Source organism: Dermacentor andersoni, chromosome 7 (assembly GCF_023375885.2).
Source record: "Dermacentor andersoni chromosome 7, qqDerAnde1_hic_scaffold, whole genome shotgun sequence".
NCBI lineage: Eukaryota > Metazoa > Arthropoda > Arachnida > Ixodida > Ixodidae > Dermacentor > Dermacentor andersoni.
Window position 1 is genome coordinate 77,302,660 of NC_092820.1, and position 27,305 is coordinate 77,329,964.

The 27,305-nt window shown below is 44.3% G+C and overlaps 1 long non-coding RNA gene across 1 annotated transcript in view; it reads left to right on the forward strand.

Annotated features, from left to right (window-relative positions):
• LOC126534277 (uncharacterized) overlaps nt 1-9,580 on the forward strand; it is a 33,237-nt gene extending 23,657 nt beyond the window's left edge. Inside the window, exons 4-5 of the long non-coding RNA XR_011895437.1 lie at nt 6,554-6,673; nt 9,442-9,580. This is a non-coding gene — a long non-coding RNA (uncharacterized lncRNA). The remainder of the gene's footprint in view (nt 1-6,553; nt 6,674-9,441) is intronic.
• The last annotated feature ends 17,725 nt before the right edge of the window (nt 9,581-27,305 follow it).

Here is a 27,305-nt window from a genome sequence, read left to right on the forward strand (position 1 = left end):
TGGGTGCGGTTTACGCACTTTCAAGGCGTCTGTCATGCACGACTTGATCGCGTGTACGTTTCTACGAATCTCTGCTCTCACATTTACTACTACGCCGTGAAGCCTGTATTTTTAACACACTACTCTTTAGTAGCGGTTTCATAGGGTCCCCGAAAGTTTCGCAAGTTTTCTCCAAACTGGCAACTTCGGAAACTTAATACAGAAATTTTACGAGAGGAAAGTTTTGTAAACAAAGCGAAATAATTATTGTTAGAACAGCTTCCATTGTTTGCATAATGGGAAATGTTCAAAAAGAGTAAAAAATGAGGCAATTGCTGTTTCATGTGAGCTGTCTCAAAAAAAAGGAAAGATGAAAAGCATCACATTCATGATCTACTTCACAAGCTGCATGCCTTCGAAAGCCAGGAACCAGGGTTGTATAGCGATGAGATAAATACAGTTCGCGCTTATATACAGAAATAGGAGGTGGAAGTGTACAAAGGAGCAAAGGTGCGTTCACGCCTAACTCGCTTCAAGGATGAGGAGCCCACAAAAAGTCTTCTCAGTGATGAAAAGCGATACGCGCTTTCCAAGCAAATATTACGAATTGAGTCTGATGATTTTATTTACACAGAAACATCGCAAATAACCGTATTTGAAGCTCATTATAAAAGTCATTTCACTGCAATTAGGCCTCAGAATTGTTATGAAGAAAAAGTTGATCATTTTATTTTCCTTATACCACACTTACGAAAAGATGATTGATTCAGCGTTGATGGGCCAATAACTCGAGAAGAAATTAAGTTTGACATCGAAAATCTGCAGAAAAACAAGACGCCTGGCCCTGATGGACTTAGTGCTGTATTTTACATGAAATTTGAGGAATTCCTGTGTGCTTTTTTGAGCAGCTTTTCAAGGAAGCCTATAAACATGGTGAGCTTCCTCCGTCTTTCTATCAGGGCCAGACAACTTTAATACCAAAGAGCACTGATAATGAAACAATAGAGACAGTAAACGGATATAGAGCAATATTGTTATGCAACGTCGATTACAATATAGTTGCAAAAGTACTGAAAAATAACTTGCAAACAGTCACTACTAAATTAGTAAGTGACCATCAAACATGCAGAATTCGAGGGCGCTCTAAATAGCCAAATGTCCATATCCGACGTTAAGTCCTTGCCAGCATAGAGGGTAGTATGGATCAATTAGCTCTTCTCCAGATTGACCTCGCCAAAGGCTTTGATAAGGTTCAGCACGATTTTTGTTCCGACAACTGTGCAATCTTCAGTTACGGGGCGTATTATACACTGATATCACGCTTTGTTATAAATATTGCACTACAAAGTTAATTGTCAATCAACCGTACGCTCCCAGATAAAATACAGGTACAGTCATCCGTTCGGCAGCGTTGTCCGCTCTCGCCTTTACTCTTCGCTATATACTTGTAACCTCTTTGCTTAAGCGTGCTTTGCGATTCAAGCATTTAGGGATACAGGTATGCAGATTATGAAATTGAAGTGCTAGCTTATGCACACTGCCTTCTTTTGCATCGATAAGCCAACCATTACCCAGGCAATAAACGCTACCCTACGTTTTTCCGATGATGCAGGAGCTAGTGTACACTTTGATAAAGGTAGGTGCTTTCGGTTAGGCATGTGGGCGCTCACTCCCTCTGTATTCCCGACTATGCATTCGAATCAGTCTCCGTTGCGATATCTTGGCGTGTCTCTCGATAACTTGCGTAAGAGTAGACCTGATTGCACGTCCACGATAACCACTATCCGTCGAATGGCGACAACCTGGCGCGCACGTGACCTCTCCATTTTTGCGAGAGCTAAGGCATGCAATAACTTTCTTGCTTCTAAGCTTCTTTATGTTCTACAGGTCTTGCACTGCTCACGTATCCATGTTCATGTGTTCCATATAATATTTGCACGCTTTATTTGGCCTTCATCATGGGAAGCCATGAAAAGGGTCAACCATTTTCTTCCGCTTGAGAAAGGGGGCCTGAGTCTTGTGCATTTGTTTGTGCGACATTTGGGTGAGCGATTATTTTACCTTAAACACGTCCGTCGTTCATTCGCTCTCGCAGTTAATCGAACACGTCTTGGTTCGCACAAGCTTTGCTCAAGAACTGCCGGTATGGGGCTTCGTAAAGGAACTTGTCGACACTATTTCATATTTAAAAGCAAGATTCACTCTAGAATATTTGTTAACCATCAAACGCCGCTAAATGTAGCAGTTATACATAACATTTTCCCTGAACCTGTGTACTGAAAGTCGTATCTGTCTCTATTTGACTAAGATTTTCTTTGCCGTGTGCGCAGAATGTGCATTACGCCGCCAGCGAAAACATCTTTTGTTAAGCTGCACATCTCGACCCTGCCATTTAAAACGTGGCTTCAGAAAAAAGAACTGTATGTACCCTGAAATACAAACTGTGGACTTTGCAATCAACCCGCGACAGTAAACGATTGCCTTATACTTTGTCGTAACGCATTTCATTTTCGTGACATCATGCAGAGAACAATAAAAAAAGATCTGCCTCTCACATCTTATGGTATCCACTTCCTTCCTTTCAAAAAGACGGTTAGTAATACACCATGTGATTTTTTATGTTATTAGGACTTATTCTCTATAGAGAAGCCGAATAATCGACAGACATGCCGAGCCACCTCGCCCGAAAAGGTCTATCTTTCGAGAAGTGCTGCTCAAGTGCATACCGTGGTTGCTACTTATGATCACGTACGTGAATAGATTGCGCGTCGAAACGCTTGATTTTGCACGGCTCAATTTTGAACTTTCATTGGACTGCGTACGTTATGTGCATTTGTTTCTCATGTATCTTCATATGCAATGTAGCAATTTGAGATTGAGACTACACATAATTGCATGCAATAACGAAAAAAAAATGACAGTCGTAGAATCGGTTAGCGTAGTGTTCTCGCAAATCGGAAGTCGGTGGTTTGAGTCCGCCGTTGGACAAGCAATTTTTATTTTCACGAGACATGAGCTTTTTCTTTCTGTTTTTTTTTTGTTCCGCACCACCTACGCCGACACGAGTGAGGCTATACAAGCTTCGCCTGCATACAGTTCGTCTGGGTAGCGTGGCGTTTTCCCATTGGTCGAGAGCATGACATTGTTTCCACCGTTCTTATCGGTACAACTGCAAATATAAGCTGTAGTGTTCTACGCAGATGTGTAAGTTGGCTATCTTGCAGTGCATTTTCGGTGCTTATGGACACATCAGTGAAACAGAAAGCTTCTCCTTAAAACAAGCGTGGGAATTGTATCTTCTCATTGCTTCTCTTTCAGAGGATTGATTTACAAACTTGTAAATCTTCAGCCACGATGATGTAACCGGTTAGCTTCCACAAAAAAACTTCACGCTTCAGCACTTTCCAATATCGTGTTCTTGATAGTTATGTTATCAGTGTGTTTAAATCTTCTTGTAGCTTCAGCTATTTAAACTGTACCCACATCATTTGAAGCACCTACGACTTGACTTCATCACGTACTTTTGATAAATAATTTCAAGGTATATGATACAGTCTTGTGTGCTAGCGTATATTGTTAGTGCGCGTCGCCAGTCGACTTGCTTTGCTGATGCAGTTCATCATCATCAGCCTGGTTATGCCTACTGCAGGGCAAAGGCCTCTCCCATACTTCGCCAACTACCCCGCTCATGTACTAATTGTGGCCATGTTGTCCCTGCAAACTTCTTAATCTCATCCGCCCACCTAACTTTCTGCCGCCCTCTACTACGCTTTCCTTCCCTTGGAATCCATTCCGTAACTCTTAATGACCATCGGTTATCTTCCCTCCTCTTTACGTGTCCTGCCCATGCCCATTTCTTTTTTTTTTTGATTTCAACTAAGATATCAATAACTCGCGTTTGTTCCCTCACCCAATCTGCTCTTTTCTTATCCCTTAATGTCACACCTATCATTCTTCTTTCCATAGCTCGTTGCGTCGTCTTCAATTTCAGCAGAACCCTTTTCGTAAGCCTCCAGGTTTCTGCCCCGTACGTGAGTACTGGTAAGACACAGCTGTTATAAACTTTTCTCTTGAGGGATAATGGCAACCTGCTGTTCATGATCTGAGAACGCCTGCCAAACGCACCCCAGCCCATTCTTATTCTTCTGATTATTTCAGTCTCATGATCCGGATCCGCAGTCACTACCTGTCCTAAGTAGATGTATTCCCTTACCACTTCCAGTGCCTCACTACCTATTGTAAACTGTTGTTCCCTTCCGAGACTGTTAAACAGTACTTTAGTTTTCTGTAGATTAATTTTTAGACCCACCTTTCTGCTTTGCCTTTCCAGGTCAGTGAGCATTCATTGCAGTTGGTCCCCTGAGTTACTAAGCAAGGCAATATCATCCGCGAATCGCAAGTTACTAAGGTATTCTCCATTAACTCTTATCCCCAATTCTTCCCAATCCAGGTCTCTGAATACCTCCTGTAAACACGCTGTGAATAGCATCGGAGAGATCGTATCTCCCTGCCTGACGCCTTTCTTTATTGGGATTTTGTTGCTTTCTTTATGAAGGACTACGGTGGCTGTGGAGCCGCTATAGATATCTTTCAGTATTTTTACATACGGCTCGTCTACACCCTGATTCCGCAATGCCTCCATGACTGCTGAGGTTTCGACTGAATCAAACGCTTTTTCGTAATCAATGAAAGCTATATATAGAGGTTGGTTATATTCCGCACATTTTTCTATCACCTGATTGATAGTGTGAATATGGTCTATTGTTGAGTAACCTTTACGGAATCCTGCTTGGTCCTTTGGTTGACGGAAGTCTAAGGTGTTCCTGATTCTATTTGCAATTACCTTAGTAAATACTTTGTAGGCAACGGACAGTAAACAGATCGGTCTATAATTTTTCAAGTCTTTGCAGTTGCCTTGGTTGTAACCAAAGCGAGGAGTTCCGGCGCGCAGTAATTAGTGTAGAATGTAGTTAGGGTAAATGTAGAACTCGATAAGTTGTTCTATATTTACCTAGGGGACGCGGAGGCGTACAACGCCAGTCAAGCAGCAGCAGCGGAATTAGTCAGTCCACAAAGGGGACATTTAGAGCATGCCATCCGCCTCATCTTGCTCCGGTAACTTAGGACGTTTTTATGTCTATTTATATATGTTGATATGTAATCGTTTTATCAACCCACTATACGCTCGGGAATTAGTCACTAAGGGAAAATGTTAAAACAGAGATGAGTGGCCACTTCAACCCGCCATTTATTACCTAACATATCCTTCCTCTCCTTGTTATCCAACGTTGTACGATGCCTGTGGGCTCAACGGAGTGTCACGTCTGCGGAACCTCATGAAGTTACGTGTGGGCGAAAGGAGAGGCGGAAATTTGCGCCCGGAAGGCTAGCTGAAATCCAGCCCACTTTCCCCATGGCCTTGCGTCTCTTATTTTAGCAGTGAATAATTTTATTGCGGATACTTATCTGGCTCAATCCGAGCATTTAACGGCAAGTTTGTATCCTGGCTAATTTAAGCCCTCTTCAATAAAATATCTGTTGAATATCGGAAAGGTCGGCGACCAGCACAAACGCCCGATGCTCGAACCATTACATTAGGAACACACTGATGCATCTCTTGTACGAACGGCCGCTTGCTCTTTGTGACAGTAAGCACTTTGAGAGGATTGGCACTGGTGTTACGTCACATAGTATGGGATAGCATAGCATAGCATAGCATAGATAGCATAGCATAGCATATCAAGTGCGCTTGACAGCAGATATGGCGTATTCATTCTGTCTCTTGAAGTATACAAAGCGGATTACTGCACCCGTTCATCAGAGCCTTCAACCAACTTTCCCGGTGGACGCTTCTGACTTTGTTTCATTCCCTAGCGCTGTTCCGTTGTGCTACACAGAACACAGTTTTTATATTCCACTAAACCTAGAGGGGTGTGCGCCATATTTGTTTCTTCTCATGTATGCCGGTTCTACATTTATCGTATCAAGGTTACGAACTTTGTGAACGGCTCCACATACGTTATACATGACTGTAAATTTTCTAAGCGACGACGCAACGTTGTCTTCGTTTTATCTTACCATAACCAACGTACAGTCCCTTACTCAGGAGATGTAATATATGTGTTTATGCTAAGTGCGACAGTACCAAGACCACATCTTTCGCTAAGAGGTGTAGTAAGTAATATGCACTTCTATTGCTATCATGTATAAAAACATAAACAGCCACAAATAGGCTGATCACCGCCCCCGTAAAAAGCGCTTCGCCATCTTGCTCAGATGGTGTCCGTGAATGTTTTCTAGCAGTAGTGTGTTGTTCCTCTTATGATACTGCGCTATCCCCTACGCATATCCACGAGTCGACCACGCGAAAACTGTGTTCGCACGTTAGGGTTAGGAGAGTGATGACCACCTGAAAAATTCCACGTCTGCTCTTGCTCCTGTTTTTAAAGAAAGTGACGAAAAATAAGTGACAACGGCCTATTTTTTTGTCCTCGTAAGTGAATTTCGCAGCGGTACTCTATGTTCTTCCGCTCTCGTCGGTGTGAAGCTCCTCTACTTTCGTTTTCTTTGCCAGTTGCTGAAGACTCCTGCCCACCACACAAAGTTAACCTGAGACCGTGTCCTTCGAATAGAATGATTGATTGCACTGAATGGATGCTCAGGTCAGGTATAAGATTCTGCAGCTGCGAATGCGGTAAGTGCGTTGCCCGCATTTTCCGCAATAAACGCTACTGGTTTATTCATCGTTTCCCAGAAAGCGCGTTCATGGACATGCATGACATACTCACTTCAGGAACTCTAATTATATGTTACCTTGGGCTGGCGTGATTTTGGTCCTTTGTATACAACAGTTGATAAGACTGCTTTAAGAAACGTGCCGAAATAAAGTGAGTGAGGCCTTAAAGTATCCTGTTTCTGTACCACACGCATGCACGCAAACTCCAAGAAAAGTTCACACCCTTCGGAGTGTATATTTGCCGCACAACCATAATCGTCATCTTTCTTGCCCGCATTTCCTTTCTCGAAAACGTTGCGCTCGTTACTTTCTTGCCGGGAATGCGTTGTCATGCTGATAACGCGCATGCCGTTCGTTACTGGAAAGTACCGGGCTCGCCGCGTTAAAGAAAGGAAATGCGGACAAGACAGATGACGATTATCGTTGTGTGCCAAATATGCACCCCAAAGGGTGGCACTGTTTTTACAGTGCAGTGCACACCTCAGCCGCAATACGTGCTTTGCGGTTTGGTGTCTAGTTTGTTACACAGCTCGCCGTTGCTACCATTCAAGCTAACCGCTGCGTAAGTGAGTAGCTATCGCATTGCGCTGCTGAGCTCGAGGCCGGGGGTTGGAATCCGGCCCTGCCGGCCGTATTTCGATAGGCGCGGATTACCAAAAGATCCGTGTACCGTTCGTTTGGCGCGCGTTCAAGAACCGGAGATGGCCAAAATTACCACGAGCACCCCCAGTGCAGCGCGCCTCATAATCAGATTGTGGTTGTGGCTCCTAACACGGTAGTATTTGTTTGATTTAATTGCTGCTGTTAAAATTGTTTTGCCGATGCAGACACGAACATCATCTGCTTCCCGTAGGTTGTACCAATCAGTGGTTGCTGGAGCGTTCAGGATAACCGCTTTTTGTGCACTGAGCTAACGGATGCATAAGCTTCGTAAGAGCAACCTATAGGTTTCTATGGTAGGGTGCGCTGTAGCGCTCCCTACTACAAAAAGGTGTGGTCCCTTTTTAAAGCGCAGCTCTTAAGGCCGAGATACATGCAGCAAACTGTCACGGCAAGCTTCGCCCGGTAGAACTAGACTGGGTGGGACGACAGTGGTGGCTCGCTGCAGCATCGCATACATGGAGCGAGAAAGAGGCGGATGTTGCCCCGCGCTCGCCGCCTGTCTGTCAGTTTTGCCAAACTCTATGAATGTGTTTTGGAAATAAGAAATAAATGGGCGTGTTATTGTATTGCTATTTCTTAATGGCCAACCAACTTCGAAAAAGTGTTTCGTAGAGGCGCTTGCAAACGATTTCCTCACATTTGATCGAGCTGTAAGTAGTCTAGCGGGCTGGCTTGGCGTCTTCTGGCTACGTTGAATAGCAGCACCGTGGAGCGCAGACGTTGCAGGAGGTTTTTTAGTTCTCCAAAAGCGACGTTAAGTCACGTTTTTCGCGTAAGACCCCTTGTAGTGATTTACGTTTACTTCGATTTTAGTTCCTGTTTTAAAGCCTCCTCCATCAACAAACGTTTAATACTGTAGCCGGAAAAGATATAATTATAGAAATTGGGAGTGAAATGGGCCTATCGCCGGCTCTCGTTCTCGGTGCCCGAGGCATTCCGTGTGCCGTCGGGGTCCACACTGATGCAAACAGCCAGAAGACTAGGCTTGGTGGGCTTCTTACTATAATCTTTCGTCCCTCTTTTCCTTTACAACACTCGAGCAGAAGGGATGTTTGGTTCTAGTAGAGCAGGGGTAATTTCTGACCGAAGAAACACAAAATCCAAAGCACCAAATGTTTGTACCACCACGATGCCTGGCGTAAAACCACATGCGCCAACACCAACCTGCCCCGCACTCATTCCCCTAGTTATGTGTTTGCGCCCCCTCTGCAGCGAATATTCCTCACGGCGCCCTTGCCTGCAGTGGCTGCTAAGCGATCCATAATGTATTCACAGTGGTGTATTGATAATAAACTTGATATTGAGTGACACCGTCTGCTGAATAAAATCTAGACATAAAAAGTTCACCACACTCAAAAGAAAATGACAAAAGAAGTCTATATGTGTTTTATATAAGACATGTGTGGATTGCTACAAATTTGCCTCTGTTAGCTATCCCTGATGTGTGTACCTAGTACTTGTTTGCATCAACCTATCAGTGAATGTTCTACCATCAACATTAACCTGTTTTGCTTAGGCTGAATTAGTTCGCGCACCAAAATTAGCTAGTAATAGGTAACATTACAATATAACAATGTGGTTTCATTTCTAATGACATATTGATAACACGTTATCGTTGTGTGATGTTTATAATTATTTCTTTACACATGTTCTACTTAATAAACTGAAATCGTGTTATCTAAAGACATGGGAGTCTTGAAGATCTTCAGCTGTCGTAAAGTATTTATTCCCAAAAAATGTTTGCCGCAAACGCTCAATAAATACCAAGCCTTAGCAATAACTGGGATTTGTATCAGTTTGTAAAATTTTTAGCCATAACCATGACTGCAAATGTTCATATACCAGGCAATGATGACCGCCACTTCATATGTTCTCTCAGTAGGCAACAAAATTACTTACGATCACTAAAACAGCACCAACTGTGCCATGCTCAAGGACAAATGCGAGTAACAAATTCTGCTTCGGGCCTACACTATTTATTGATTAGTTCTTACGTAGCTCTAAAGATGAAGCTGCATTATTGTACTTCAATTTTTTTTACTGCTCAATAATTCGTTTTGCAGGACGTACGAAAACTGGAGTACGAAAATACCACAAACGTTAAATTCAACATAATCAGCATTTGTGTTTATATTGCTGTGATTTGTAGAAAAGTGTCAGCAATGATTAAAAAGAATTAAAGGTTTCTTCAAGCAAGACAAATTATGTGGCCTCCTTACTATTCACCTCAGATATAATAGTTGGTATTTTGTTGAATATCTCACTCCACCAATCATCTGAAGAAAATTTTCAATCAAGAGGACAATCATTATATGGTGGACAGTTTTGCTGTCGTGCTTATTTTCCACAAAATCAATTCACGCGGCCTCCTGCAAACTTTGAATCCTCTTAAGAACGGGCACCATTTTTGAAAGAAAAATGTCCCTAGGAGTGTTCCCTAAAGTCACAGCATACAAGTCCCTAAGAACGTTACTACGACCAAGCAACCATTAACACTATGCAATTTTCTAGCAATGCTTCCTAACCAAATTGTCTGTCTTTAAGATCATATTTGTAATCATACATAACTCTCTGGCAAGAAATCTTATAAAAATACTACTGGAACAAAGGCAGCGCAAGAATCAGGAAAATGTCTTTCCTTATACAAATGAACACGTATGTTTACTGTAAGAAACAAGATGGCTGCCTCCTACCTGTCAATCTAATGTTCTACTGTTGGCTTCACATCAGTATCGCCACCATGCGGAAGGAGTACCAATTGCACTTGAGCTTGGGCTCTAACCATATTTTTCTCTTTTTTGGGCAAGAGAAATAAAGTTCAAATAAAGTTCAATGACTGGGTAATGGAAAAGTGCTGCCGTCGAGATACAGAAGTCACGTAGGCTACGCGTAACAGTACATTTTGCCCATTAAATACTCAATGAAAGCATTACTTTGAGGCCACAACGTAAGTGCTCCTCCATTCAAAGACATGTCAGAGCTGAATTATTCAAACGCGATACTCAAAGTGCATGACTACAAGTACTTTCTGAGTTACTCATGAGTTCTGAGGACACCATGTTGTCGGATTATGAAACACAATGAAAGCGAGTAATTCTGTGGCACCTTGCGAGTGCATTCGGCACGCCGACATTTAACTGGCCCTCATCGGCTGCAGACAAAAGACCGGCGGCCATGGATGTCCGAGCATCGCGCTTGAAACGCTTAGCACTATGCGTTACATGGCATGCGCAGTCTATAAGCAACCGCTCAACCACTTACGTAAACATGTGCAAACTTAAAAGGAACAATAAACTCTGCTCAATATGGACCGAGGTTTTTATCACGAGGTATGCTACAAACATTGCACTAAATCAGTACTTTTGTTTCAGGACCAATTATGTTCATTTGTAAAGGCCTGCCAGAAACAGGGAGAAAACTGAGAACCTCATCTTTTTATAGTTTCTTCACAATTCCAGTATGAAACATTAGTGAACAGATTATCCTTTTGATGGATACAACCAGTGCCTAAATAACTACAAGTGAGGTCTTGCTCAGCTATTATTCAGGAAAATGAAATATACGTGTTGACAAGGACTCATTGCACAAGAAAAACACAGAACCTATATGTTCGGCGCTCTAAATAGATCTTCAAGAAGAGAAATAGATGACCTTGTGGCCTGCTTATACCTCGTCATAGCAGCCTGTAAAAAACACTAGAAGCAGCCCTACTACAACCCTAGCAAAATATACAGGCAATACGTGCATGTTTCTCATGTTGCCGTTCTTTTTATTTGTGCATACTGCGTAGCAGCATCCCCATTCAACGCTGAGTATCGCAAGGGGTTCTCAGAAAATACATATTTAGATAGCATTTAAGACTTCAAGTGCCCCATGTGTACGTAGCGCTGTGATGTGCAGGTAACGTTAATATCTGAATTATATGTTTTCCTGATTGTGGCCATGCCAAATTGAAATGTCTAACCTCACTGAAGTAATAAAACAAAAGCATTCATTAAATTATGTTTCCAGGTACTTTTTTAAAAGAATGTGAGAGAAAATTGGCTTGGGTTTTTAATTGTCTTTGTCCTAATGCAGAGGAAATGTATTGGTCAAGAGAGTCTCCATTTGTCATTGTGATGGCTCGAAGAAACGTTAAATAAACAGCCAAACAAAGAGAAATATTAAGAGCATGTAAGCAATGAGCAGAAATAGGCGAACGAAAAAAAAACTATTTTTCAGAAGGTGGGAAACAAAGCCACATAGGAAAGTTTATTTGCACTTGTTATGTTTCACGGCGGTGGCGCAGTGCAGTTTTCCTGAAATGCAGGGTGATACACTTTGCTAGCCAACAAAGGACAAGGACGAGGGAAACAGAATTGTTCGATTTTTTTATGCATGACCATATGAAGCTTCCAGGCGATGAAGGAAAGCACTGGTGCAATGAAATGTGGTTGATATTTTACTATAGAATGTATTAACGAAAAAGAAAACTGAAAGCGCACAAAAACATAACTTTTCGCTTGTGGGAGGTGAGACCACAACCTCCGTATTACGCATGCGTTGTACTCCCAATTGCACTACTACTACGGCCATGGATCCGTCCACTATCCCCCCCCCCCCCCCTCCCGTGAGTATATTTTTACACTAGATCCAGCCATTGGAGGCTCAGCGCGCGCTACTCATTACCATTTGACTTTTTTACACTTCAGGAACAAAGTGAAAGCGCACAATAATGCATGAGAATACGCACATAAATTGAGTTTCGCAGGCGAGATGGCTGCGAAACACATATCTGCTCCGTACAGTCTCCGTAAGTGTTCCTCGAATGTGACGGAGAAAACAATCACTTCGTCGAGGTACACCAGACAGGTTTACCATTTGAGGCCTGAGAGTACCATGTCCATTAGTCGTTGAAACGTTGCTGGCGCAGAACACAAACCTAAGGGGAGCACCTGAAATTCATAAAGTCCGTCAGGCGTCACAAAAGCGGTCTTCTCACGGTCTCTTTCATCAACTTCTATTTGCCAGTAACCGCTTTTCAAGTCCGTCGGCGAAAAGTAATGTGCGTTTCGTAGCCTGTCCAGTGAATCGTCGATACGCGGTAGCGGATAAACGTCTTTCTTTGTGATGTGGTTGAGTTTTCAAAAGTCTTTTTCACCCATACGACAGACGATGCCCAAGGACTCTTAGATGGCCGAATAACCCCGTCCTCAAGCATAGTCTTCACTTGGGTTTGTATTGCCTCGCGCTCTTTCGGTGCTACACGATAAGGATTCTGCCGAATTGGTCTGGCGTCGGCTTCGGTGATAATACGGTGCTTAGTGAGCGGCGTCTGGCTGACTCATGACGTTGATGAGAAGCAGCTCTTAAACTCAGCGATGAGCTCAAGAAGGCTGTTGCGTTCGACGGGTGACAAGGTGGGACTGACGTCAACCACAGGGGCAGGCATAGCAACGGTGGACGTCGCGTGCTCCACTGAGAGGCAGTCTTGTACTGAGGTAAATGTGTGAAGTAAGCAACAGCCGTGCCTTGAACAATGTGTCGACGTTGCCTGGTAAAATTCGTCAGCAGGAGTTCGGCACGTCTGTCGTGTACGTTAATTACGGCCCTGGCGATGGAAACGCCTTGACTCAATACCAGTGCGTCGATGTGTTCGGCGACGCCAGTCCCGGTGTTCAAGTTGTCGCAGATAACAGGTACGAAGGAACAGCTTCGTGGCGGAAGCGTGACGTTGTCGTCGGCGATACGTAAGCGGGGTCGCTGGTGTTCCGCGGGGTCGACGTCATCTGAGCTCGTAGCAAATGTGACGACGAGGTCACGGACATTAATCACTGCACCGTACTCTCTCAAGAAATCCATAACCAATATAAGTTCCTTGCAGCACTCAAAGAGAATGACGAGGGTAGCGACGAAAGTTGCACCGGCGATTACTATTCTGGTTGTGCATTTTCCAATAGGCGCCATCAACTGGCCGCCGGCAGTTCTGATGTTGGGTCAGTCCACGGCGTCTTCACTTTTCTCAGCCTGTCGGCCAGCTTTTGACTTATTATCGAAAAATGGGAACCAGTATCGACGAGAGCGGCCACTTGGTGGCCGTCAATGAAAATGAAAAGATCGGCGCTGACGGCGTCGGTTACAGGGGGTGTGGTTGGAGTCGTCGGAGCTTTAGAGTCGTCGGTCGTCGCTGATGGGGGCTCTTGCAAAGTTAGACGGTTTGCGACCTCACCCCCGGAGGTCGCTGCCTCTAGTTTCCCCGGCGCGGGCTAAGAGACCTGCCCCTAGAGGCGTCAGGAAAATCGCGACGGGTGGGTGGGGTGTAACGAGCCGGAGAAGGGGAACGTGATCGAGGCGTCGCTGAACCTTCCGGCCGAAAGTTTGTAGTGTTTTCGTCGCAGCTACGTGCAGCATCAAACACAGGGTAATTGCCGTTTGTAAACCTTGCATACCCAGCTGCACGGTAGTGGCAAGCGCGGTAAACATGTCCTGCTTCACCGCAATGAAAGCATAGCGGCCGGCTATGCTTTCTAATACCTTTCTAATAATACCTTTCTGCCTTACTCTGCGCTTGCCCAACCTCAACTGACGGTCAACCGCCGATTCACCCATGCCTTTCTTTCATTTACTGTTTCTCGACAAAAAAAAAAAAAAAAAAACGAGGCTCGTTCTTTCATGGTCTTGGAAATGTGCCATTTATGTCTAAATGATGATACAACAAACAAAGTGCATTTCAAATTGTACGAGACATCTGCAATATGCTCGTGCGAAATTTCGTAATGATGCCTTCTTCGCAATGTTGCAGACCTTAATGAAGTTCTAGGGATTTTACATGTTGCAGCGCGAAACTAAACGAAATATGAAAGAAAAAATACTGTAGACATTTTCAATATAGTTTGCTAAATATCTGTCGGCACGCTAGCGCAAGGAGAGCAACGCAGAAAATTTTCTAGGATGGCATGTTTCTTGGACTAGCATGTATACCCATTTTATGGAATAAAAAACGAAGTTGGTTTTAATAGCATAACCAAAATGTGAGGCTGCTGCTCTTGATAATATTTTTATTACTGAAAAATAACTGTTGCGACAGAAATTGCTTCGGCATAGTTGTGCTGTGCACAGCAAAAAAAGATTGCCTCCATAGAATTTTTTTTTGTCTATGAGAAATTGCAGGCAGCCATCTTATGCATGTAGGTTCGTAATACAGAATGCGTCAATTTGTACTCAATAATGGGGCACTGAACTCTCCATTGTCGTGTTGTGTATTGAATTCTTTGCTGTGCGATAGGTCGCTAATAAAAACAGCGAATAAGTCACACTTTTCTGCTTAGCTATGTTTTGCCGAAGCAAGACAGCCGCGCTCCATGGGGTGCTGGCTCACGCATCCTGAACACAAAAAGATTAATTTTTAACTGAGATACGCTGCACACATAATGTGAGTACGACAAGAAAATTTGAAGCCAAAGGGTCTTGAAAACCATCTCTGCAGGAGGAACGCAATCTGAAAAATAAAATGCAAGTGGTGTTGGTATCCGTTGGCGCCTGCAGAGAAAGTCATGTGCTCGTCCCCTGCACAGCAGACGACAAGCGGGATCACGTTATCCCCTAGCGCCATAGAGTAATATTGACCGCTTTCGCGGTGCAGTTTGCTCTACTGAAACGAGATGGCGCTCTCGGTGGTGCGTTGGACGTCGCCTTAGCGACTGCGCATGAATACGAAACCATGCCTGTTTCACCTTGCTTCTGTGCGATTGGGGGGGGGGGGGGAGTATTGTGTGAGAGTCCACCTGGTGGACTGTGCATTGCGGCCGCTGCTGATTGGCCGCAGCTGTACGAGCGAGGAGGAGACGAGGGGCCCTAGCCAATCAGCAGCAGCCGGAATGAACAGTCCACTAGGTGGACTGTTAAAGAACACCCTCCCCCCCCTCACCCCAGTTATCGGAAATGCAACTGAATTTTCACTAACGCGCTGTGTTCCAATCACGCCACCGAATTGAAGTGTGTGAATTGAAGGTGTGGGCAGAAGTTGGCTGCAAAAATAGTGACCGCCATATCGAGGAATGCAACGAATCTGTGTGGCCAAGTTCGCGGACCGCTGCTGCAACTGTCTGTATAGGTATTACCGGTAGTTCGAGATCTGCGGCTTTCTTCGAAGATGCAGAAATTTGCTCATCGCCAAAGTTGTATCGCTAACCTCCAAAGAAAGTGCATCACTCCCGGTACTTCGGCTATCTTGAGTACTGCTAGTTAAACAGTGACAAAGGGATTAGCGCCACTTCCTGTCATAGTACGTTACGCGCACAGTATCTACACACGTCTGCCCTAACTGGCACGAAATCTTACACCCACTCTATCGCCAACGTGTCAGTAAGTGAATGCGCGGATACTTTAATATATGCGCACCATATACTCCCAATAAATGATGGGCTACGCCAATAGCGCACGAATAGTCGAAGCTCAGTGTTCGTGATGGTACACAAGAGTGAGCGAGTTAGTAGCAATAATACATATTTGCTACAAGGTATTACAATGCAGAAAACGGCTACGATTCATGCCTTGCGCACAGCAAGAACACATCTATCGTAATTGAGTACACCCGCGACCGATTAGGCCGAAATAATGAGACAGTGGCCGTCCAACGAAACTTACTGAGTCGGCAATGTGACAAGCCGCTGCTTCAAGATATTTGCCAAATAAACAACGAAGAGCAAAACACTCTAACCCTGATTCAATACATGAGCGGAAAGTTTGGATAGCTTGGAAAAAATATTTAGCCTCGCTTTTAAAACAAGCACCATATATGCGGTTCGCGCCCTTTGGACATAGCTTAATAAGCTTCCAAAACATTTTTTACAAGTTCTCTGAGGCTATGGCCAAAGCTTCGTGTCGTCCACCCAGTCACGGTCTACGATGTCTCCCGAAACAGAGGTTTGCTAAGTATTACCGGCGCAATACACACCCATTGTAAACGGGGCGGCAACGGAAGCAGTTGAGGCAAAAAATGGCCGTGTCACCACGTGACCAGACATGGCAGCGCCCATGGGATCACCGCAAAAAGAGTCCATAGTAAACATAAAGAGTGGACACTCCCCTAGGTGACTGCGGCCGGGATTTTTTTGTCATTTCTTCGAGAGCTTATTCTTTGAACATTGATTACATTTTGCACCTGGACAATGGTGTAATCAGACTGTGACTTTGATATCAATGACACAAGTGAGATCAGCCAGGTTTCCTACTTGGTCTTTGGTTTTGAGTTCGAGGAGGAGGTCCCCACTTGACCTCTTTGAGGCCTTGTATTGCTTTCCAAATTTTTGGCGAGGGATTTCGCCGCTTGGAAAGGAGCCAGTTTTCTTATTGGTGCAGATCCTTCACTGTGCCTCGCATGGTAGCGTAGGAATGTTTCTAAGTTGCTTCTTAATGTAAAATAAAAAATTGCTTCTGTGCGCTCTCTTTTGTAAGGGCAATATGGAAGCGGGGGAATGCATTTGTCATGACATTCTTGGAATATTCAGCGGCGATGGTAGCCACCCATCACCGAACCCAGCAAGGGGACGCTAAGCTACGAGGTTAGGCAAATACCTGTAGACGTCAGCTACACAGCGCCGCTATAACGCAATATGTGCACCCAAGACTAGGTAGATACACACGGCTAACCCTTGCTGCATGGAAAACGAGAAGTAAAATGAAGTGAGCAGAAGGCAGGAAAGACTGACAGTGAGAGAGAAAAAGGAAGATTGGAGAGGGGGACAGGAAGAGGCAACTACCGATTTCCACCGGGTGGGTCTTGTCCGGGAGTGCAGTCTGCGGGAAGCCGAGGTGAAAGGGCTGTACTTCCGCCGCCGAGCAGCCGTAAAGGTCCAAACAACCGGCATTAGCTCAACCCCTAGGATCCTATTTTCCTCGGGACATGGCTAACCCACGCACGAAAGTGTCCAACCCTCATTCGCTTGGGTACGTGTTGTTGCAACTCAACAAGCGCTTGCTGATGCAGACGCCCCTGCGGGGGTAGAGAGTAAGGATTATGATAATTTACACTATGATGCAATGAAGACTAATCAAAGTGCAAGTTCAAAGTAATGTTTTCCGTTATTTTCCCTAAGGAAATCAGGCACTCTGCTGAGATTTCTCAAAAATTTATTCGTTTATGACAATTTCGCCAAGAATGTGCCCATTGCACACAATGTGCAAACAGCTTTCAAATTTATAGTAATCAGCACACATCTACCAATTTCAAGGTATTCTATGACAGCGAATGCCTTTGTGTTCAACATATATTCCATGACAGCCCTGTTTGTTAATGCAACAAATAAATATATCTTAATTCCAATTTATTTTGGAGTAATATTAAAGTTAAATTACACTGAGGGACTCAGCAGCGGGCAATTTCCGTAAGCTGGCGGGAAAAATTTGCCAGAAATAATGTTTCTGTGTCTCTACTACAGTGTTTTGAAGATCATTTGTATGAAAACCGAGGTATGTTTCGCTTATGATCAACTGGAAGGCTTAGATATGCTCAGCCTTGTTATTCGTTGGGCTACTTGTGAAATTCACAATAGCGCAAAGAACCAAGGGTCAACTTCTTGCTTCTGTTTATGTATTCCATATTTCCGCCAGTAGGTTGATCTTCGCTCGAAAAAAAACGTGTTTTTCTACGTTCGACCATTTCTAAAAATTTCGTGAGTATTGTATGTTAACATACCCATTGTTAAAAACATTGGCACAGGCGATTATCATAAAGAAAGAGTCGCAAATTCGCGGATACGAACAATTGCGCATTTTTTCAATCTTCGAATTGCCATAACTACCTGAATATTGTGTAGGAATGCTTATTGCGTTGCTGTTTTGATTTTTTAGCTTCCACCCGACCACGCACCGGAAGCATTCAACGCGGCATCGATCTCTCTCTCTTCTAGTGCAATACTGCCCAAATATAAACCATTTTCAATTGTTCTCCGCTACCCGCAGGGCAGCAATGCAGAAAGAGGCGTTCATGTGGAGCCATTGCCGGCCAGGTCAGCCAGGCTAATCGCGCCTTTTGCAACATCGTCACCACCACGAACACCATATTGCAAAGGGACTAAATATCTTAACTTACATGCTAAATACGGAAAGGAAAAAAAAAAGTTGCAGTTTTGCCCGAAAGGCGAAGCATCGACTGCGGTAGCAAATTACAAGGCAGCTATTCGAAATAAGGATAGTAGTTTTATCACCCGTATAAACTTGTAAACATAGGCATGCTAACTGAATTGACAAGCACGATGTCCCGCAATCACGAGCAAACATCAACACGTCTCATTCGGTGACAGCTCACACTCTCGGTGAAAGCGCTGGAGTGAGGAAGCGCGGCCGCAGCAACAGCGATCGAATCGACCTTCATGCTGCTTCTCGCTTCAGCGCTAACTGAGCGGCAAGCATACAGCACACACAAAGCAATCAGTGGTCGGCGCACTCTATACCGATTGCACTCTGTCCCCATCACTCTGTCCGCATCCTAACGAGAACGGGCCCACGTGGCCACGCTATACGCAGCCTGGTTTGAACTACTGGTTTGAAGTTGACCGACGCAGAATAAGTTCTTCGGGGTGGGAACATGAAGAAAGGCGAAGGTTGCTGTGCCTTTAATTACGTTGTCAGAGTGTCTACGTAAAATGGGATTAGGAATGCCAAGTGTATTTTTAGCATCAATGACAACAGCATCTCCAAACTTTACCTTGAGATATACGCCAATTCAGAGCAACAAAAGGCACGTGCATAACACTTGTAACAAAAAATCAGCACTGTTAATTTTTCCATGATTGGAAGAACGCTAATAACATTCCTGGTGTGCCGACTGCCGTTCAGTCGTTCTGTAGGTGCACGTGTATGCAAATGATCAGTATTTTTTTTTTTTGCATAGCAATCTGCCTCCGAAACTTGAATGCGATGTTTTGTCCAACTCAATTAAAGGCTTTGAACACTGTTGCCAGACGCCTTATGCCGTCCAAGCGCTTGAACAATGTAGATGCATTAGGTGCTATTATCAGTGGAAAGATTTGCAAAGGCTCATGAAAACCTTTCACTGAGCATGAAAAGCAGTGCGGGAATGCCGGTTGAGCATACTACTGGCTGTCATAGAACATTAAGACATGCATGCACTTCAGGCTCGTACACCGAGGACACAGACCGCAGGGAATACCCATAATACTTACCCTTGTTTTTCCTACTAATAAATACTGTATTCATTACAACATTTCAAAAGACCACTTAGTCACGACAATGTTTCTCATCAGTGGGTTTTGAAGCGCGCTTCTTCTTTAATTGCTTCACTCTTGAATAGATGTGCACGTAAGTGCAGAGCCTACAAAACTGGATGCCTGTGCAATTAAGCGCCACAATTTACCACATGACACAGATGGAAACAAGGCATGCGAAAGAAAAAGGCGCAGTTTGACTCTTCGTACAAGTTGGAGTTTGTCTCATCTGCGAATTTCCCTGTAATACACAGAACTTCCCAAGCGGGGTCCGTCGTCACTTGTCAGTCTGTTCTCACTTTAAAAGGCACAGGCGTACGCTGTACGAGTGTTGCATTCTGACACTTGCCATCCTGGACACACATCCGCCAGTAGCACAAGCAAGCTCGAATGCAGACGGGTTTGCAGCCGCTCTGAGGCTGGCGGGATCAAACACGATCCTCGACATTCAAATTCTTCCATCAGGTAAGCAATCGGCGCTGGTGTTGCGGCTGGAAACTAGAGGTTGCATTGTCTTTGTACGTCGCAAGCCGCAGTACCGCGCCAGAGGCAGGTTTGTCCTTGCCACTGATGTGGCGAAGGTCGCTTGTGATTTAAGGGATCTAGGCAAAATGACGAAATTCATAAGGGCTGTAGGATACACTGTACAAAATTTGTGCCGCAAATCAAGGCAGTATTGTCACTTTGTAAAAACATAATGACGTCCTTTAAGGCTGTGGATAAAATGTTTCATGGCATGATACATAGCGAGCGCTCTAGGCCTGACGTACCTTGACGCTTTTGCTTTTTTGGTGAACGAGATAGCTACCATACTACCAAAAAAGTGCCTGAAGACAACATTATCAGGAATATGGGTTGTATCAAACAAAACCGAGATGAGAGCTTTGGTGGCCAAGGATGTCGAGCGCCGAGACGCTGCATTCAGCTGCCAACGCGTTGATTGGGACACCGTCTTGAATTGGGAAGGCAAAATTTGGTTGAGCTTATATTGATGCTCGGAGCGTAAGTGGCTCAAAGCAAGGACGCCATTGAGGTACATGAAGCAACATGCGAGGCTCAACAAACCTCTGAAATTGTTGAGCCGAGATGCATTGGCCAAGTGCAGTGTGGAAATAAGCAAACATGCCGAAAAGAGTGGTGATGACACATTTCGGTGTATCTAATGGTTTCACAGCAGTCTCCTGATACACCTTGAATAAACCAGTTTTGCTGAAGGCAGTAGAGGCGAGGAGACAAGCAGAAGAAACCTGAATATGTGGAATAGCTTAATGATCTGGAGTGGTGACATGTTAAAGCACGGTAGTCATTGCATGGCCACCAGTGAAGAGTCTTATTAGGCACCATGTATTATGCTGGGGACCAAAGGCAGCATGGCCGCAATAAACCCATATCAAGCATGCAAGAACTCAGTCACACATGGGGCACGATCTGGGGGTCGTCACACGCTAGTTGTCGAGGTCCCACAGAAACAAGCGGGTCGTTGGGGACAATATTGTGTTGAACATCGTGAGCAACTGGCTTGCCCGAGCTCATGGCAAGAAAAGTTCTACGAATTCCGCCAATATCTGGGACCATGTGTGGTGACATGTTGGCTCGGCTAGAAGTTCTAGGGACCTAATAATTGTTGAATGCGACTTTTTAACGCATAAATGAGTTTGAGAGTTAATTATCCGACTTCTTAGATCCCCAAGTGAGCAGCCTAAATTGGCACACAAAGCCTGTGTCGATAATAGTCGTGCTATCACAAATGATGAGGCGTAAAGACCTGATGTAGGCCAGAGGCCCAAATACCGGTTATTGAGTTCGGTATGTGCGCCTTGGTCTTCCAACTATTTGACACGGCAACGAGAGACAAGAGGTGTTGGCCTTTCAACGCTGGAAAAACGACGCTGGTTCCAGCATCCGTACGGGTAACGTGATTTAGTAACGCGGTCCGTAACCTGCAATACACGGCTTTGCTTTGGGCTGCTGTCCGCGTTCGGTATTTGGTCCGTCCATCCGTCTGTCGCGTAAGACAGTGGGTTATGTAAAAACTGATGTACAAAATAAACGAAGAGCAGTTTCCATGACGGCTGTGTTGAAATATTTGGTGATAGTGGAATACAAGCCACCTCTGGGACCACACGTTGAGCAAGATTAGAGCATTCTAGACCTAAGAAATATTCCGATTTTGGTAAAATGTAATGCCGCACATGCCACATCCACGACGCCTTTTGGTTGTCGCGGGATTTGCCTTCCGTTGGGGCGTTCCTTCCCCAACCGAAATGCCACTGATCTTAGAAGGCTCATGAACTTCACGTAGCGCAGCACAGCCAAATAAGCTGTCCATAAGTTGATAAGGGTAATAAGGAGTGATGAGAGGCTATATCGGCTTCATCACGGTTGATAATTTTTCGACGCGGATGGATAAGATGCTAAATAGCCATGAGCACTTCAACGGTCGGAGCAAATCTTACAGGGTTATTAAGCAACAATAAGAGTTTATAAAGGTCGGATCATGTCTGATAAGGTTGATCACGATAGATAAGAATGAATAACGGTCGAATGAATTGCGATAAGGATCGTATCCGGTCTCATAAGGTTGATAACGGCCGATAAGGGTTGATAAAGTGTCATGCTGGTCGGATCAAGTTTGATAACGTTTATGATGACTCCACGTTACGTAGAGATGAGCAAGTGGCGAAATGCTTTCTACAAGAATTTCTACATGAATATTTTTTCTCTGAAGTTACAGCACTGAAAGGAATGGGAACGCTTAGCATTGCGCACGAGCGTGGTTCTAATAATACGCGGAGGCGACATGGCCCGACAGGATACGCGAGATAATTGTATCTATGCAGCAGCGATAGCCCCGTGCCATATACCATCAGTCTCAAAACATTGGCGCGATGTGGAACGACAGAAGCTTTGTTACAGGTGCCACACCTCAGTTATGATTGCACGAAATAAAGCTCATAAAAAAAAACTGTCTGACCAGTGTATGCACCACTGTGTGATATGCCCACAGCTTCTCAGCAGGACCGCTAATGTTTGCGCGCGCTATGTTCAAGCTAGCACGGGAAGGTACAACGCTGTTCTGCCTACGTGCAGAAAGGATTGAGCACGGCGGGAAAGTGCCCAGTCGGCTTGGGTGTTTTTGCAGCCAAAGACACTGCGCGTCTCTGGCGGCCTTCTAAGCCTCCATGCGTTGGCTGCGCGTGGAGACAGTGGCTGAGAGAACGTACTTTGAATATCCATATTCTTGTTAGAACCAAGCGAATAAACAGTGGCGAGTGTTCTAAATAAATGGTTTAAGAGTTGTTCGATACACTCATGCTGAAGATGTACGCGAATGTGATGAATCAACTCATGAAAGCGCAGTGTAATTCGAGCTCTATTTGCAACAGAGCACATGATCGCAAAAGAGGCGAAACATTTTAGCACATGTTTGCCAAAATAACGAAGAAATGAGTTTTCAGGCCACATGTGTAGCAGGCCGTTCTTTCTCCCACGTGTAGCGCACAAACAGCCAAAAAACTAAATCGTCAACCTTCCCCTTGGCATCAAGCTGAAATGCCACGAAATTATTTTGCATTGGCTACCTCTCCATTGTGGGATAGGTGGAAATGATCAAGCAGACAAAGCTGATCGAGACACATCAAGACCAACATGGCGTTCTCACTATTTTTTCCATGACAGACACTGCAAGACAATTTCGTCACCTAGCACGCAGTCTCTTTTTAATAGAGTGGAACACCCCAAATGTAAGGCGCACCAAGTTCCACGAACTGAACTCTTCGCTCCAACTCCGACCTCCACCCGGGCTTCACCGATGTCAGGTATTGTTGGAGTGCCTTTCGTATCGTATCGTATCGTATCGTATCGAGTGCCTTTCGCAAAGGCATACACTACTTTGATTGAAATGACCGGCAGGGCTGCGTATGAGGTCTGCAGCGCCGAAGAGAACATCGAATATTTATTGTGCCACTGTCATCAATTTCCGTCGAAAAGACAAATATTATCTTTCGCAATACGACTGTTGGACGATCGGCCGTTGTCCGTGCAGGTGCTACTTGAAAACCGTATCCATCACTCGTCAACGCACAAAGCTGTGAAGGCACTTTTCTCTTTCTTGAGGGTGACTGGACTATGTGAAAGCCTTTGAATTTCTCAGGCCCTCCGCGTGTGTGCGTGAGCTCACCATATCTTTCGTCCCCCTTCCTTTCTCTATCTTATCTTTCTATTGCCCCTTTCCCGTCCCCCAGAGTGGGATAGTCAACTAGACGCATTTCTGCTTAACATCCCTGCCTTCTCTCTTTCATTCCTCCTCCTCCTCCTTGGAGACAAGAAAGGGGGATTGTTCGCAAACATCTTTTCCCATCTTAAGTCCATGCACAACAACGGCAATATTTGCTTAGCGAGAAACGACTGATAGCAAAATTATAAGGCCGCCCTCAACGGCCATCGATACCACGGATGCGTAAAGTTTCAACGGCTTTTCATCTAAAATGACACTTTTTGCTTAGCAAGGTGCATTTTGTATTCAGGTAGATATACGCTCTTCCAGTCATCTAATTGCACTTTCAATGCATGTTACACAAGAAGAACCTGTGCCTGCTTGCACGGTTACATTTGACAAAACAATCATTAACAGACGATAAAACGACTCTCAAGACAAGCTTATTAGTGAAAAAAAACATTTTGTGTGTTTCACACAAAGACAACCAAACTTACAAAATAACGTGGCGTACTCTATAATACGATTGAGAGTATCAGAATATTGTTTGTAGCTTTAAGTTACTCGCACTAGTTCTTGAAGATCGATTAGTTAGATAAATAGTTGTTTTCAAATATGAGAAATCTCAGATATTTCTTTAGGGCATCAATTGCATTTGAAACGCTGCTGAGCGTGCTCATAAATGCCTAATGAAGTTAATTCTATGATATTTTTTACAAGATTCCTTTCTCCGGGCTGCCAAGAAGGCCAACAAAATAGAAAAAAAACGCCTCTGGATTCTACGTCACTCAGTGCTATTTTTTCAAAAGCATTTGGTCCCATGGACAGTGCCTAAAAGGAGCTCTAGGCTGAAGGCTGAATTGCGTAATGAGGCCTCGACTGTCCTTACAGATATACACACAACAAAGTTACATACTTCACTGTACACATGCTTCCGCTCTCGCAAAGCACAACCAATAATTTGAAAGGTAACAGACCGACTACAAGAATAAGAAAGGTGACATGTAAAAACGCGTTGGAGAGGCACAGACTATCATACCGTATTGTATAAATAAACAAGTCTCAAACGTCAAAAAATGATAAATACCGCGCTTACGTCCTCAATCTATGCATGAAGAAAATGAAGAAATGAAGAAAATGAGAATGAAGAAATGAATGAAAAAGAATGAAGAAATGAAGAAAAAAGGTGCACTTCCCACCCATCAAAAAGACGAAGCCCGAAGGCGACCATTTTTCTTTCCAGGATATGATAACTTAACCTATTGGCATCCAGTTTCCAAAGGAACGTGATAAAATTAGCCATTGGTAGATGAATCGTGCGTGATAATTTTTTTACAAACACGGGCATTTTACACGAAGTGACGGACATGAAAATGTCCAGGTTCATGGCTTGAATCCATATACCAGCCTGTTGAATATATACAGGTAGGTATACGTAAAGTGATTATAATGACTGTTTCAAGCTTCACACCCAAGAGGAGGCGGGATGAAAACACTGCGTCCGCGAAAACCCATCTCTCTTCGGTTCTTCTAAAATCATGCCCATATTGAAACCTTGTGGTTAGTCAGCAAGGCCTCCAGACGTCTAAGGCAGCGCTGAATCTTTAATTGTGAATTTCTTGCTCCATACGCAACAGTATTCTTATACGGGCAGAGAGTCGTTGTGCAAAAGTAAGAAAAAGAACAATAGAAAATTGCACTCTTATCTCGCCACAAAGCTTTGGTCGGTACATGCGTAATTCATTGCTCGGTTTAGTTTTAGTTTCAGTTTATTTTATGATCACTTTCCCTCTTCGTTACACGTATTCGTTACAAACTCGTTAGGAATATATGCAAAATATTCATGGATGATTATCGTGCTCTTATCGTGTATCGAGCACTGCTTTATACGTATTTTCATTTCACGATACGTTGGCTGGGGCGGAGAATCTATCTCGCGCGGCACATTGCAAATGGAGCGACATGTGATGCGGCTGCCTCGCTAATCAGGAGATCGAGAGAGGCAGCGCGCGGGTGACGCGTAGGCGTGATTCATAGCACCGCCTCAGACAGGCCTCCGCTCATGCAGCTCTTTTTTTCTATATGTCTGTCGCGCGCTACTCTGGCGCCATCTCGTAGTCATTGTCTTCACAGAGCCGGTCTTGCGTGGCACTGCGCTGTTCTTCTCATGCTTTCACCATTCCTTCCTCCTCCGCCTTCCTCCTCGCGCCATCTACGCTCTCGCCGTTTTACAACACCCGCTGCGTTCCGCGTTCGCTCTTTCATACTTCGCTGTGCTCGTTCGCTCGGTTATGACAGACGCCGAGGCACGCGACGCTCAACGAAGGAACGGTCGCCTAAAAGCTAGGTCTAACATGCAAGAAAGAATGAAAAAACCAATCAGACCAGCAGCTAAACGCGAGCGTAGAAAATATTCAGGACAGGGACCTAGTCAGGTGGAGAAGAGCACCCTTTCTTTCATATACGTAATTAAAAAAGAAGTATTACTCTCTTCCTGACCAGGTTGCTGTCCTCAATATTTTCCAGACTCGAGCAACAACAGTTACATTAGGTCATTGACACATTTAAAAGAAAACAGTCGCAGTTTCGCCGGAAAGGCAAAGGATAGCCTGCGACAGCAAACTAGTTGGCAGCTATACGAAGTAAGGATAGTAGTTCTATCTGCCATATAAGCGTGTAAAAATAGGCATAATAACTAAATTAACAAGCACGGTGTCAAGCGCGCACAAGCAGGCATGAATAAATCTCACTCGATGACCGCGCGTGCGGGCGCCTTCGCCGCCCAGTGTAGAAATCCCTCTATACCCTCCTCCAACAGCCTTGCTCGCGACGGAAGACCATGTGCTTCCTCCTCGCTTTCCTCCTTTGCGCGCGCGAGATTGAGCCGTGATCGCTGGCTCACCATCGGATGTTTTCACTCGCGCATATAGCATACGGTGCCCGGCTATGATTTTATCAGCCTTTACGTACTGTTCCACTCGAAAATAAAAATGGGATTATAACGGGTGACATTAACATGAACCTACTCAGTGACACATCACCCAGAGATATTTAAAGCCCTCTACTACAAAGCTACGGATATGAATGCTTAATTCATGTTCCTAAACGACAGCTTTCTAATGGCACCGGGACGCTAAGTGATCACGTCCTCTCTAATTTACTAACTCCACCAGAAGTGAAAGTTCTTGATATTGACATAACTGATCATTGCCCATTCATTCTAAGTTTTAAATATAACTCGAGTCCTTGCCGTCTTTCACATTCTAAATACGTTCTGGACAAAGAGAGCTTGATAACTGCCATTGCTAATATAGACTGGTATGAAATCAAAACATTTAATGATCCTCATGAAGCATTTTGTAAATTTCTTACTGTAATTATATCACATATTCGTAAATTCACTTGTAAAATGAAATGTAAAAAAAAAAACTTTGAATATTCTCACAATCCATCGATGTCTAAAAAGTTATTAGTAGCTTTGCGAAGCGCGATAACCTGTACAAGA